Genomic DNA, 13530 nt, shown 5'->3' with positions numbered 1-13530 from the left:
TCTCAGGAAAGTCCCAGAATTTCTCTGGACCAATTTTCTCTGTGAAGTTGAATTTTCTCTGGATCAATTTGAAAGACCTTAGACATTATTAAAATATTGAATGTCCTTTATATTATAAAATCTTAATAATAGGAATTCTAAAAAAAATCCCCTTTATTTTACGAATCGTTTAGACCAGTCTAATATATTATTTGGGTTATCAATAGCGGGCCCATATGTGGGTCTGGGACATGAAGTTGGTGGTGAATCTATACAACTGTGGTTAGCACTACCTCAACTTAGTATTAAATTGAATATTCTTAATCTGAAATTTGAATTTTCAATAATTTTAGCTTTATTTTCTGACCCATTCTTGAATAAAATTCAACTCACTGAGCTTGAGCAGATCTGAATATGGCCACCAATTCCTTTTTGTTTATATTTTTCAATTTATAATTTTTATTGAAGATCTTTAGGTTATAAGACCCCTCTACCCCCCCCCCCCCAAAAAAAAAAAAAAAAAAAAAACACTCTTCCATGATCCACTAGGGTTTTGGCTAGCTTTATTCAAAAAACACTTTCATAGTTTAACAATTTTTTAACTCACAGTCAATATGTATAATTTAATCTAGATTGAAACGAATTATATTTTTTTTTTGGTTTAGCCTTTTAAGGAATATTACTTCCTCTAATTGTCCTCCAATCTGAGTAAAATTCAATGTACTCGTGATATTACGTTATCACTTGACATATGATCTTCACTATTGAAATATAACTATCAATTCCAAAATTATTCTATAATTGTCACATACATAATGGATTGATCATATTTGTATATAATAATTTTTTTTTTAATGATAATACTACATAATGATATTATATTGTAGTGAATTTTTTCCCCCTCTCCACCCGAAGTTGTGCCTACACCTCATTTGAGTCATATAATAATTTTATCACTTTCATTGACATATTTAAAATTATTATATTAAAGGGTCAATATAATTTTATCTTCATTCCTCACAAAATTTTAATGTAATTCATTCAATAGTACGTACAATTATTAACCTATTTGGCATCAAATTGATATTTTCCAATTTATCAATAGGATCATAAAATCATGATTCACCAAACAAAGTAGTTGATTTCAACAACAAAAAGCTATTTACCTTATTACGAAAAGAAAGTATCATGTGCCATTTACTAACCGTTTTGGAAAGATGATCACCAAACTGTCCCCAATGGACCACAATCTTACTTCTCCTTTTTTATTTTTTTTTAAATTTTTTGAGAAATTATAGATCAACTTATTTGATTAAAAACAATTATAATCATATGGGGTGTCTCTTTATTCTGTGTGCACCTATTTCAATGAGAATAAAATAATGTGTCCGTAACTAGCAAAATTTTCAAATACCTATTTCAAAATTTCAAAATTTATTTATTTTTTAGTATATCCATCATTACATCAAAATTACCCTAAGCTATGATACACAACTCCTACTACCATCATCTCTACTACAATCATCACCTCCAAGTGCTTTTACCACCCCCTTCTGCAGCCACCCATCCCCTTTTCAACCCCGCCCAGCCCCTCTCCCACATTCTGTCACCCTAAACGGCAAAAACTATATTTACAGCCCAAGTTTTCAAATTTTGACCTATATTTCTTATATACATTATTAAATATTTATATTTTTTACTATTATATACACCTGTGTTTACCTTTTGATTGGCACTAACAACTATTTTATTTTTTTTTTTGGTCAAAAATACTACAGTGAGGCCTCCTTTTTTTAATGTTATCAATTACCACCTTAAAATTTAGTCTCCAAAAAAAAAAAAAAAAAAAAAGAAGGTATGCGTCAAATAATTGTCAACAAAGGAATTCTTTATTTTTTTATTATTATAAAAAAGGAGCATGATTTTGGGAGTTGGAGTGAGCCACCACGTCCCTCTTTTGGTCTGTTATTCAATCACCAGAAGAACGTTCCAAAATCAATAATTGCTACAATGATTAAAATATAATAATAATAATAATAATAATAATAATAACTTTAACTTTTAGAGCAATGCTTGGTTGCTCGAAAATGAGGTCGGTTCAAATGGCTCGAAATTCATCTTGTCGAACGTCCGGCTGATCGTCCGGCGAGGAGGCTGACAGTCGCGGTCGACAAAAGTGACAACCGCGGTAGACAAGATTTCACCTAGTCATCCGGGTGAACATCCAGCCTGATGTCTGACAAACACCCATTCGGACCATTCGATCCTCTCCTTTTCGAGCTACCAAGCATTTTTGTAACTTTTATAATTTTTTCGTATCCATGTTAGACAATTTCCAATGGTCACCAAATGATTCATCAAATTTTAAACTTGATGAAAAACTCAATTGTTATTATTTTAATCCAGTACCAAATTTTTTATCAAATTTAGAATTTCTCAAATCTTTCATCAAATTGAGGATGGATGTGTTTTTAATCAAATCACTGTTCATATTCGTTGAATTTTTATCACCAGATGGCCACCTCAAGAAAAAATTTTATGAAAAAATTACACTGGTCGGTCAACTGGCAGAACATCCGCCTGGATGTCTGTCCGATCAACTAGTGTTTTGATGAAGTCTTAAAAACCTCCGTTGGAGCACTTGATATCAAATGAAAACTTTTACTCAAATTATCATTCAAATTCAATGAAAAAAAAGATGAACAGTTGGAGATGACCCTACACATTATGTATTTTGAAATGGATAATGTTTTAGATTTTTTTTTATAGAGATAAGTGGTGGTTTGTACTTTTTTTAGTGACTTTTTAATTTTTTGATTAAAATCTGAGATAAAAAAAATAATATATTTAAGATGATTTTTTAATTTTTTATGAAAATATGTGTAAAAACTAGAGTGAATGGAAAGAAATTTTGACTTTCTGATATTTGTTTATTTTTTGACATTTTAATGATTTGTTGATATTTAAAATGAAGTGGGAATTTGCCAAACGTGGCCTAATTATACAAATCATTCTCAAAGTAGTGTTATGTTATAATTTAGTTTCCAATATTTTAATTATTTCATTTAATCTCTAGAATATGCGATCGGTTACACTTTAATCTCTAATATCAACTTGAGAGAGCACTTGGACTTGGTAGGTCCATTTTGGAATCTATTTCGATGATTCGAACCGTTTATTTTTTTAGACTCATTGAGTAGAATTTTCACGTAAAAAATCAAACTGATTGGACATTGGTAGTTATATATTTGAATCATACTTGTTTTAAAAAAAATGGATGACAGATATAATTTTAAGAATAACCATCTATTTTTTGTAATATGAATTTGATTCAAACATATAGTTATCGATATCTAATCATATTGATTTTTTGCATGAATATTCAATTCAACGAGTCCTAGAAAGTGAATGGTTTAGATCATCAAAATAGAACTTATGGTAGGTTCTACGGATCTCTCAAGTTCTCTCATGTTAAAATATCAACACGAGAGAAGCTAAAAAAAACTAAAATAAAAGATGAGAGACAAAAGATTAAGAAATAAAAATATTTGAAAGCTCTAAACCAATGGCTCTAAAGGAACTCTAATGAGTGGGGGCCACCATTGATATGATGTTTTGTCCTTTTTTTTTTTTTTTTTTTTTTGATTGCCACATAAATAGAGCTCTAATTTTTGAGCTCTCTATCACCACTCATTAAGAAAATACATATTTTGTTGATTAAAATAAAACAAAATCTATCTAAACTATATATTAAGCAAAATGGAGGTTTTTAACCCCAAGCCTTATGGGAACTCCAATCTCCCAATCTAAATTTTCTGATTTTTTGATTAAAAAAAAAAATTCTTAGCATTTATTAACTTCTCCCAACTCCCAAGTCTTACCATCATAATACCACTTTAATGCATTAAGAACAAGTATAAAAAAAATTCTTTGAAATCCAACACATATGAATTCTTGAAAAGTCCCAACACATATGATTATTATCCCTCATAATAACACTTTAATGCATTAAGAACAAGCATAAAAAAAAATTTCTTGAAAATTCCAACACATATGATTATTATTAAAATATTAAACTTTAATATAATATAATAAAAAAAAGAAATTTAATTCCTTGAAAATTTCAACACATATGATTATTATCAAAATATTAAACTTTAATTAATATAAAAAAGAAAAAAAAGAATACATTTAAAAAAAAAGAAAAGAAAACATTTTAAAATCACAATTCACAAGCCGGGTGGAGGCTCCAATATGCTAATATATCTATACTATATATTAAGCAAAATGAGGTTTTTAACCTCCAATGCCTATGGGAGTTTCAATATCCCAATCTGAATTTTCTAAATTTTTTATTTTTTATTTTTAAAAAAAATTCAGTATTTATTGATTGGGAAAATCGGTCTAAGGTCCCTATCAAACTTTTAGTAATGGATTAGGTCCACAATCTATTCTTTTGTAGTCTAAGGTCCCTCACCCCATCCCCTCTCCATCCACGTTGTCCTGAGTCCGAGCAACAGGCTGGTCTGCCGTGTGCATGTCTCCATTATAGAGAGAGAAGCTGGTCGTTCTTTGTGTTGCCCTCTCCATCCCGTTCCTCATGCATGGTCTAGGTGTGTGGGTCTCTCCTTGATGTGTACTCTCTCCTTTCTCTCTCTAAGCCGAGAGAGAGAGCCCGTGTACAGCTCTCTGTAATCATGTTCGTGTGTCCTCCTCTCTTGATGCCGTGGAGCTGATTTGTAGAGAAACAAGCCATGGACTCTTTCAGATCCAGGTTGCGGGTGGCTGTCCTCGTCGATTGAGTCTGATACGAACCCATGTGAAGAAGACAATTCGAGGATCGATTCAGTATCTAAGACAACCGGTGATGATGATGATGATTCAACGTAGAATTGAAAAAAGTGGATTTCTCATAGGAGGATCGGGATTTCTATTGCAGACTAGAAGCTGATTCCTGAGCTCAGTTTGCAGTGTGTTTCTTTGAAAATACCATCTAATTTTGAAGTTCTCTCATTTTATTGTTTTAATGTTGTAAGCATGCTTAGTCTTCCTCTTTTATTACCTGTCCTTTTGACTTCTAGATTGGTATGTTATATCAGGAATATGCAGCTACTGGAACTGTCAAACAAAATTATGTTAACATTTTGTTGATGCTCATGCGCCTTCGACAAGCTTGTGATCATCTTCTTCTTGTTAGGGGATACAATTCTAGTTCCACATGGAGATCATCTATTGAGATGGCAAAGAAACTTCCTCGGGACAAGCAAGTTTGTCTACTGAATTGTTTGGAAGCTTTTGTCTACTGAATTGTTTGCAAGTTCCTCAGGACAAGCAAGTTTGTCTACTGAATTGTTTACACGAAGTCAAAGCATTGGTTGATTTTGTAGTTTTGATTAGGAGTTTGAAGAAGAATCATTCTTCTGATGAATCCCCTATTGTGGTCTTTGGTGGGTCTTATGGAGGAAGCAAATTATCAGATGGAACAGTAATTTATAAACTAGAAAAAATTGGTTAAAATAAATCCAGAGAAATTTGAATTTTCTCTGGTTTATAAATGAACCCAAAGAATTTTGAATTTGAATTTGAACTCAGAGAAAATTGGTGAAAATAAACCTAGAGAAATTTGAATTTTCTCTGGGCTGAACCCACAGAAATTCATCTCTCATTCTTTCCAGAGAAATTCTCATCTACAGAAATGTGTATACTTACATGGAGAGCTTAGTTGCATTAGATAGAGCTGATGGAGTCTGGGAATCACATGAGCAAGTGCATCTCAATTCTCCTGATGCAATTGCCAACTGTAAATTTCCAAAACTATTTCTTCTTTTCCCCAATAGAACCCATACAACACTCCCTATCTCTCTACCTACTAAGACCTCACTTCCGTAATATATATATATATATATATATATGTCTATTACCTTTTATTGAGATCAAAAAAAAAAAAAAAATCCAGAGCAAAAAAAAAAAAGAGTGGCAGAAGTGCACAAGTTTGACAGCTTCTTCAGCAACTTTAGTATGTTGTTTCACTAGGTTGTCCTTGTTAGTCATCTCTGAATCTGGTTAAAACACATTATGAAAACATATTTGATAAATTCCGAAGTCAGAGAAATTTGATTAAAGCACATTCCGAAGTCAGAGAAATTTGGTTAAAACACATCCGAAGTCAGAGAAATTCAAAATTTTCAAAATTTCTCTGGAGATAAATCCAGAATTTCTCTAGAGAGAAATTCCGAAATCTGTGTGTGGGAAAGAAGTTCACGGAGAACAATCTGTGTGTTGCAACTGGTGTTGTGCAGTGGTTTATTGCAATGCTCTTTGCCAGAAGCAGCACTGAAAGGAAACACATAAAGGCATGTGTGGCCTTTACAAGGCAATGATGGAACGAGAAGAAGAGTTGGCAATGAAATTCTTCGTCTTCCCTTGTTCAGGTTTTCAGCCATGTAAATGGCTTGAACAATGTTGCTTACCTAATGAATCAGAATGATTTGGATGTGAATGAGAAGAAAAGTAGAGAAATTCATCTAGAGAAATTTGGTCTAGAGAAATTTCTCTGGGCCAGAATTTCTCTGACCAATTTTCTCTGCACTGAAATTTCTCTGGACTGAAATTTTTCTGGATCAAGGTTGAGGGACCTTAGACATTATGAAAATATTGTTGAGGGACCTTAGACATTATAAAAATATTTGGTGTCCTTTATGCTATAAAATCATAATATCAGGGACTTTAAAAAAAAAAAACCCCTTATTGATTTGGTCAAAATTCCTTGATCAGCATTTATTAACTTTTTTCAATTTACATGTCTTTCCATATGCCTACATTTATTGATTTGGTCAAAATCTCCTGATCAGCATTTAAAATTCCCTCATACAAATAATTATAGATACAATCCGTATATAGTTACTGCAGGTGCCTTTTCAACTTCTCTCATATACTATGGTTAGTAATAAGATTGTTAAATTATTTTTATAAAAATCTTAAAAAACATAATTTATATATTAAAAAAATTTAAAATAAATATAAATATCTATAATTATTCCGTGCATAGCATGAGTGATGGACTAGTACATATTTTAAGAAAAAAGGAACATTACAAATCGCATACTTTGAGACTATCTTAATTTTGTTTATATTTCATGGAAAACTTAAAAATATGTCTCAGCCACAAATTGATTTTGGACGCACTGACATCAAAAATTAAAATGTAACAAATTACATAAAATTAAAGATGACTAAATTTTTTTAGTGAATTTAAAATAAAAATAATAATAAACTTTACAGTCCAGGTTCTACTCTATTAGACGGACTAAAAAAGAAAGTTTTTTTTTGGGGGGGGCAAAAAAAAGTTTACTAAAGAGCAATTTTTCTTTTTAATTTTGTTTTTCTGTTAATAAACTTTTTTTTATTTTTTTATTTTTTTTCAAAATCTTATTGCTTTTGAGATCCATCTAGGTTAAATAGTCAAAAAAAAAAAAAAAAAAAAAATTGACACAATTTTTTTTTGAAAAAGAAAAAAATGTGATTTTTTAGGAAAATTATTATTTAGGTGATTATTAAAAAATAATTACATATTAATGTAAAAATTTGCATTATTAATTATTAATATTTATAATATTTATTACTTTTACATAAATATTTTCAGTGGTGCTATATGCACTTACTATCTATTGTTATGATATTATTATTAATCACATTTAATATACAACTTACAAATATCCAAAATCATATAAATAATACCACATTATCTGTTAGTATACTAGTATGTATAATAATTGATACATATAACATTATTCAAATACTTTTTACTAAAACCATGTCAATAATATTTTTTTTTTCTTTCCCCAAACACTTGTATTAATTTTCTTTACAATTACGATAAATCAATATTAATAAATTACAAATACATCGAGATTTGTTTGAAATACGATTTACGATTTTGAAAATTACATCCCGTTCTTTAAAAATTCTAATTTCATAACAAATTATCATTTTTATTAATAAAATAGTAAGTTAATTAACAGTTTTTAATGATATTAAATAATTATTTTAATTAATAAATAAAATAATTTTATCCTTGTATAAAAATGTAATTAAAAATTTTATTTTTTTAATTAATTTTATTTGATAAAGAAGTATTTTTTAATGTTTCAAACAGCAGACCATTCATATTTCACGTAACGTTCAAAAGTGTATTTATAATTATCTTAAAAAAAATGTTTAACCACCTCTTTTACGAGTCTCAAATATTTCTCTCTCTCTCTCTAGAGCTACTTTGTCTTCTACCCCTGCAACGTTACAGCTTCGTCGCTTGCGCTCGAATGTCGAACTCCGCATTGCGCTTTCTCTCTCTCTCTCTTGGACACACCTCGTCAGTCGTGATTTCTGTGCTTCCACACTTTTACATTTTCCAGGTGATTTTTTCCCCTTTCTCTTTTGTTTTTTCTGTGAATCTGTTGAATGTTTAACCTTTTTTTTTTTTTTTTTTTAAATCTTTTGATTATTCTTTGTACTGGTGAACTATTTCGGAACGGTGTATGTAGTTTTGCTTCAATTTTGCTGCTTTCATTTCTCCAGTGTTTTGGTCCTGCATTTTCCATTTTCTGATTTTACTCGGAGATTCAGTATTTTACGTGTAATTTTGTGCTATTTTCATTCTGTTTCTTGCTTAATTTCTTGATTTATCAAATATTGCATCATTTAAATATGTATATTTTTTTTGGCTGCGAAGAGGCATTTTGTTTTCTTCTTTCTCTTTCTCTCATTATTATTATTATTATTAGTTTTTGGATTTTGGATTTAATTATACGTTTTTTTTTCTGAACTCTTCGAAATTCGTGGACTGTAACCGCTTCTTTAGTAAGATATTTTGCTTCTCTCTCTCTCCACTTGCTTCATGAGTTTTGGCTGTAGTTAATTTTAACATTTATGCATTTATTGAAAATATAGTTGAACTGTTATTTGAAGTCTAGTGCTCCTTGCATTCTTGTACTCAACCTTGGGTAATCTTAGGTTAATTATTTATTTATGCATTTATTAAAAAATGTTTTTGAAATGTTATTTGAATTCTAGTGCTGTTATATTGATCCTTGCATTCTGGTACTCAACCTTGAGTAAAATCTTAGGTTGATTATTTTGCTTGATTATATCAACGCTTATACTTGAGCAATGTGGCAGAGATACATCTCTCTATATATAAATATATAAACACACACATTTGAACGCTTTTAGTTTTATTTCCGTGGTTTTGAGAAGAAACTAGTGTTCTTAAACAGTAATAAACTTTCACTATTTGGTTACAAAAAATCAGGGTTCTATTTAGTTTTATCATATTCTGTTTGGTTACCCACTTTTATTATAATCTTGGCATTCTTTTTAGTTTGTCCAAGAAACATTGTCGGCTTAGATGGAGAAGCATTTGTTGTGTAACCTCACAAATAATACAGCTTGCTTTTGCTACCATTTTCAAATCATTCTTATGTGTTCAATCTGTGGAAAAGTTTGTTGGTTTTCTTGCTTTTGATTGTAACTTAAGGTTGTTGGAATTTGGAAATATGTGATAGGACTGAAGCATTTTGGGCTCTAACCCTAGTAGAAGACTAATCAGTTGCTAAATGGAGCAGTACGAAATACTAGAGCAAATTGGGAAGGGGGCTTTTGGCTCTGCCGTTCTTGTGAGGCATAAGCATGAAAAAAGAAGTGAGGATAATAGTGACATATTTTTCTTTTGCTATTGTTGTCTTCGAGCCATATATCTGTGTGTTATATTAAATATTAATGAATGATGGAAAGATGAATCATGCTTTATTTATATATATATATATATATATTAAACTTTTTTATGTGCAATTGGTTTGACCATTTCCCTTATCCAAATGTTAAGGTATGTGTTGAAAAAGATTCGTCTTGCCCACCAAACTGATAAGACCCGTAGATGTGCACACCAGGAGGTTGGTAAATTTTTTTTTCTTTATTATTTCTGCTTTTGTATTGCCATTATTCTTTTTGAAATGAATTACAAAAAAAAAAAAAAAAAAATTTGAAATGAAAAATTTGCTATAATATTATTATTATTTTTAATTGGGTTAAGGTGAGTTTTTGTTTTTTTGGATCTTTGGAACAGTTGTCAAATGTATTAGGGTTGGTGTAACAATAATTAAGAAGAACTTTATGTTAAATTGTCTTTTGTAAAAGTGAAAAAAATTTTGAACATACTCTAACATGGGAAGTTAAATTCACTAACTTATAAAAACTACCAAAACTAGTGTATTTATTACAATAAAATATAGAAACCTAGCTAAAATATGCTTGGAGAATTAATTAAATGTCAAATGAAGAGCATTTAAGTGCTATGCACACAATTGCTCATACTAATTATCATTAATTAGCATGTAGACATTTATACTTTAGCTGGTTTTGCTACATCCTAAACTTTTGCTGTGGTGTTTATCTGGGACATTGTCTGAGAGCATCCCCACCAGATTACCTAAATTTTATCCTAAAATATTATTAAAAAATTCATTCCCTATTTTAGGAATCACTTTTTCATTTACTTCTCCCAACAGACTCCCTATTCTTTCTCTATTGTATTAGCAAACTCTCTATTTTTTTTTTATTAAAATATAATTTTTAATTATAAATTTAAAAAAAATAAAAATCATAAATGTATATTGCAATCCCTAAACAAAGCAAAGCAGAGCAAAAAAAAAAGGAAAAAAAAATAAAAAATATATATAAGAGAACTACAGTGACTCCCTAGAAATAGGGAGTCACTGTAGCAAAAACTAATTTAGGGAATCATTTAGGGGATCTGATGCAGGTGGATAGGGAGCCATTTACCCCTTAAAATAGGTAAGGAGGGGGTTTAGGGGCTTTGGTGGGGATGCTCTGATTACTAGAGTAGAGTACAGACTAATATTTTTCTTTTTCTTGCACCATGTAGATGGAGCTTATTGCCAAAATGAGGAATCCGTTTATTGTGGAGTATAAAGATTCTTGGGTAGAGAAGGCCAGCAGATATTATATGTCTTATTATTGATGTTGTTCGATTGCCATTGGTATTTTCTTTCATCCTTTGATTTCTGATGGTCTAATAGGCTACCTGAATGTCTATTCTATTTGTTTTTGTTCTTTCCTTCTTGTCATGTTGATATTGCTTTAATATGATTCATTGTTTAACCTAGTTGATCATTGGTCTTAACATTATGAAACTTTACTACTCAAGTGCCATCATTTATGGATACTTCTCTCTCTCTTTCTCTCTCTCTCTCTCTCTCTCTATATATATATATATATATTATTTTGTGTAGTTCTCTGAATCCAACATGTGTTTTCCTCTGCTCACCTAGATTATGAAAGTTTTGAGAAGCTAATTAAGCAATGTCATGAATTAAAAATGTTACAGTGACTTTCCTCTTTTATTTATTTTTTCAGTGTGTATTCTGCATTATGTAGATCTGATATTATGATTTTGCGAAAGGTGGTCTAGGCAGAAAATCAGAAATAGTAGAAGTTCTGATGGTGGGTAGTTTTAAGCCAGCAGTGAAAATATTTGATTCACATCGACATGTTTACTTGTATGCCAATTTACCTGGTCCAATTTTAAAAGTTTTTACTTTGCTTTACCTGTTGCTTTGTTTGGCCAGTTGTGCTCTCTTAATAATTTTTCTATTCACTTCAGAATAGTCGCATATGCTCTGTCATTTTTTGGATGTTACAATTGACAATTTCGTTGTCTTGGCTCTCAGGGCTGCTATGTATGCATCATTATTGGTTATTGTGAACAAGGAGACATGCAAGTGACTTTTCTTGCTAAAACCACAATACTTGGCTTAACCCATTTGCTTGGGCTGAAACTTGACATTCAATCTATATGATGTCATCTTCTTTGCTACTTTGTTTTTTACAGGGCAGAAGCTATAAAGAAAGCAAATGGTGTTCTTTTTTCAGAAGAGGTTGTTTTATATTTCTAGTATCTTAGTATCACATTTATTTTGTTTCGTTTTTCTTTTCTGTTGTCGCAATCTAGATTGTACTGCATTCTACTTCCCAGTTCTGCAGTTTTCAGTTTGTATCAGATTACAATTTTTTTGTTCACTGATACATTGATGTTAAATTGTTTATAGAAGCTGTGTAAATGGCTTGTTCAATTGCTTATGGCTCTTGACTACTTACATGTGAATCATATTCTTCATCGAGATGTTAAGGTAAGTTGCATCTATCTGTATACTTGAGGATTTATGAATTATCTTTCTGAAATTGCATGTTACTGACAATCTTGTTCTTGCAGTGCTCAAATATATTCTTGGCAAAAGATCAAGACATACACCTTGGTAAGTGATATGTTTTCTTTCTTTAATAGTCTTGAGAGGTGTCAGTATTTTGCTGAATCACCATTGATTAATCATGTTGCAGGTGATTTTGGACTTGCTAAGATGTTGACATCAGATGATCTTGCATCCTCCGTAAGTCTTGTGGTTAACGTAACTGGTTCATTTTTCAAGTTTCAACTTTTGCATTAATTTTATTGTTCAAGATTTCTTTTTTGTAACCCAGGTTGTAGGAACTCCAAGTTATATGTGCCCTGAGCTTCTTGCTGTCATACCTTATGGCTCTAAGTCAGACATTTGGTCCATGGGTAAGTATATACACAAATATCACATAAATACATATATAAGTGATAATGCAATCATGAATGCAAGTTGCAACTTGGCATATTTTGTAGTTTATCTAGCTGAATGTACACTTACGGATCTTATGCTTGTATTATCAGGATGTTGTATATATGAAATGACTTCTCCTATGCCTGCATTTAAAGCATTTGTAAGTTTCAAGAACTCTGTTTCATCTGTTTATGTCAAAATTATGTGGTAAAGCTTTCTTGCGAGTGCCCTGTGGTAAATGTTCTGTTAGTTGGTACTGAATATAATTAAAACTGACCATGGATATGGCTATTTTGCTATGTAACTTTGTGAACAATACGTGTGGTAGGGTCATATACAATATGATTCATGATTTTAAATGCAATATATATTGCAGTTTACAAAATGGGGCTCAAGTATTTTTGCCATTTTGTGACACAAGAAGGCTCATTTCTGTATCCGGTTTTGGGAACTCTGTCTCTCTTGTTGGTCATATTTGGTTTAATTTTTTGGGAGTATGCACATTGTGCTGTTGTGAACTTATTGCCTTGTTGAGGGAGTTGATTTGTTGCCTGCCTTTAGTACTCACAAGTTGTGTGACTTGGTAGACATTTTGAAAACTATAGGTCAAACAGTAATTTCTGAATTTTTTTTTTGGTCGGGGGGGGGGGTTGTTTTGGGGCGGGGGGCTGTCCTTCATCCAATGCTAGCTCTGCTTTTGTCAGTTTGTGTGAAAATGTTTGGTCTTGTGGAGGTGAGGTTGGGATAAAATCTTGCTTTTTTGGCTCGGTCCTAGCCTCACTTGTGGAGGCTTAGGCCACACAACCATTAAATAGATACATTGCCTTTTGAACATCTGGTATCATTGATCTGCACTCATGAAAGCTCTTTTATTATATTTCCTTTTGGCTCT

General features: G+C 31.1%; 1 long non-coding RNA gene across 1 annotated transcript; it reads left to right on the top strand.

The window, feature by feature from the left end:
• Positions 1-11820: 11820 nt before the first annotated feature.
• On the top strand, positions 11821-12947 carry LOC145790902 (uncharacterized). Its single transcript, XR_014330269.1, has 3 exons — positions 11821-11930; positions 12102-12440; positions 12532-12947. It is a non-coding gene; the product is annotated as an uncharacterized LOC145790902 (long non-coding RNA).
• Positions 12948-13530: the final 583 nt, after the last annotated feature.

This window comes from Camellia sinensis, chromosome 5 (assembly GCF_055761805.1).
Source record: "Camellia sinensis isolate YWXY chromosome 5, ASM5576180v1, whole genome shotgun sequence".
NCBI classification, from domain to species: Eukaryota; Viridiplantae; Streptophyta; class Magnoliopsida; order Ericales; family Theaceae; genus Camellia; species Camellia sinensis.
Note: the sequence above shows the minus strand (reverse complement) of the source record. Positions and strands in the feature narration are given on the sequence as shown.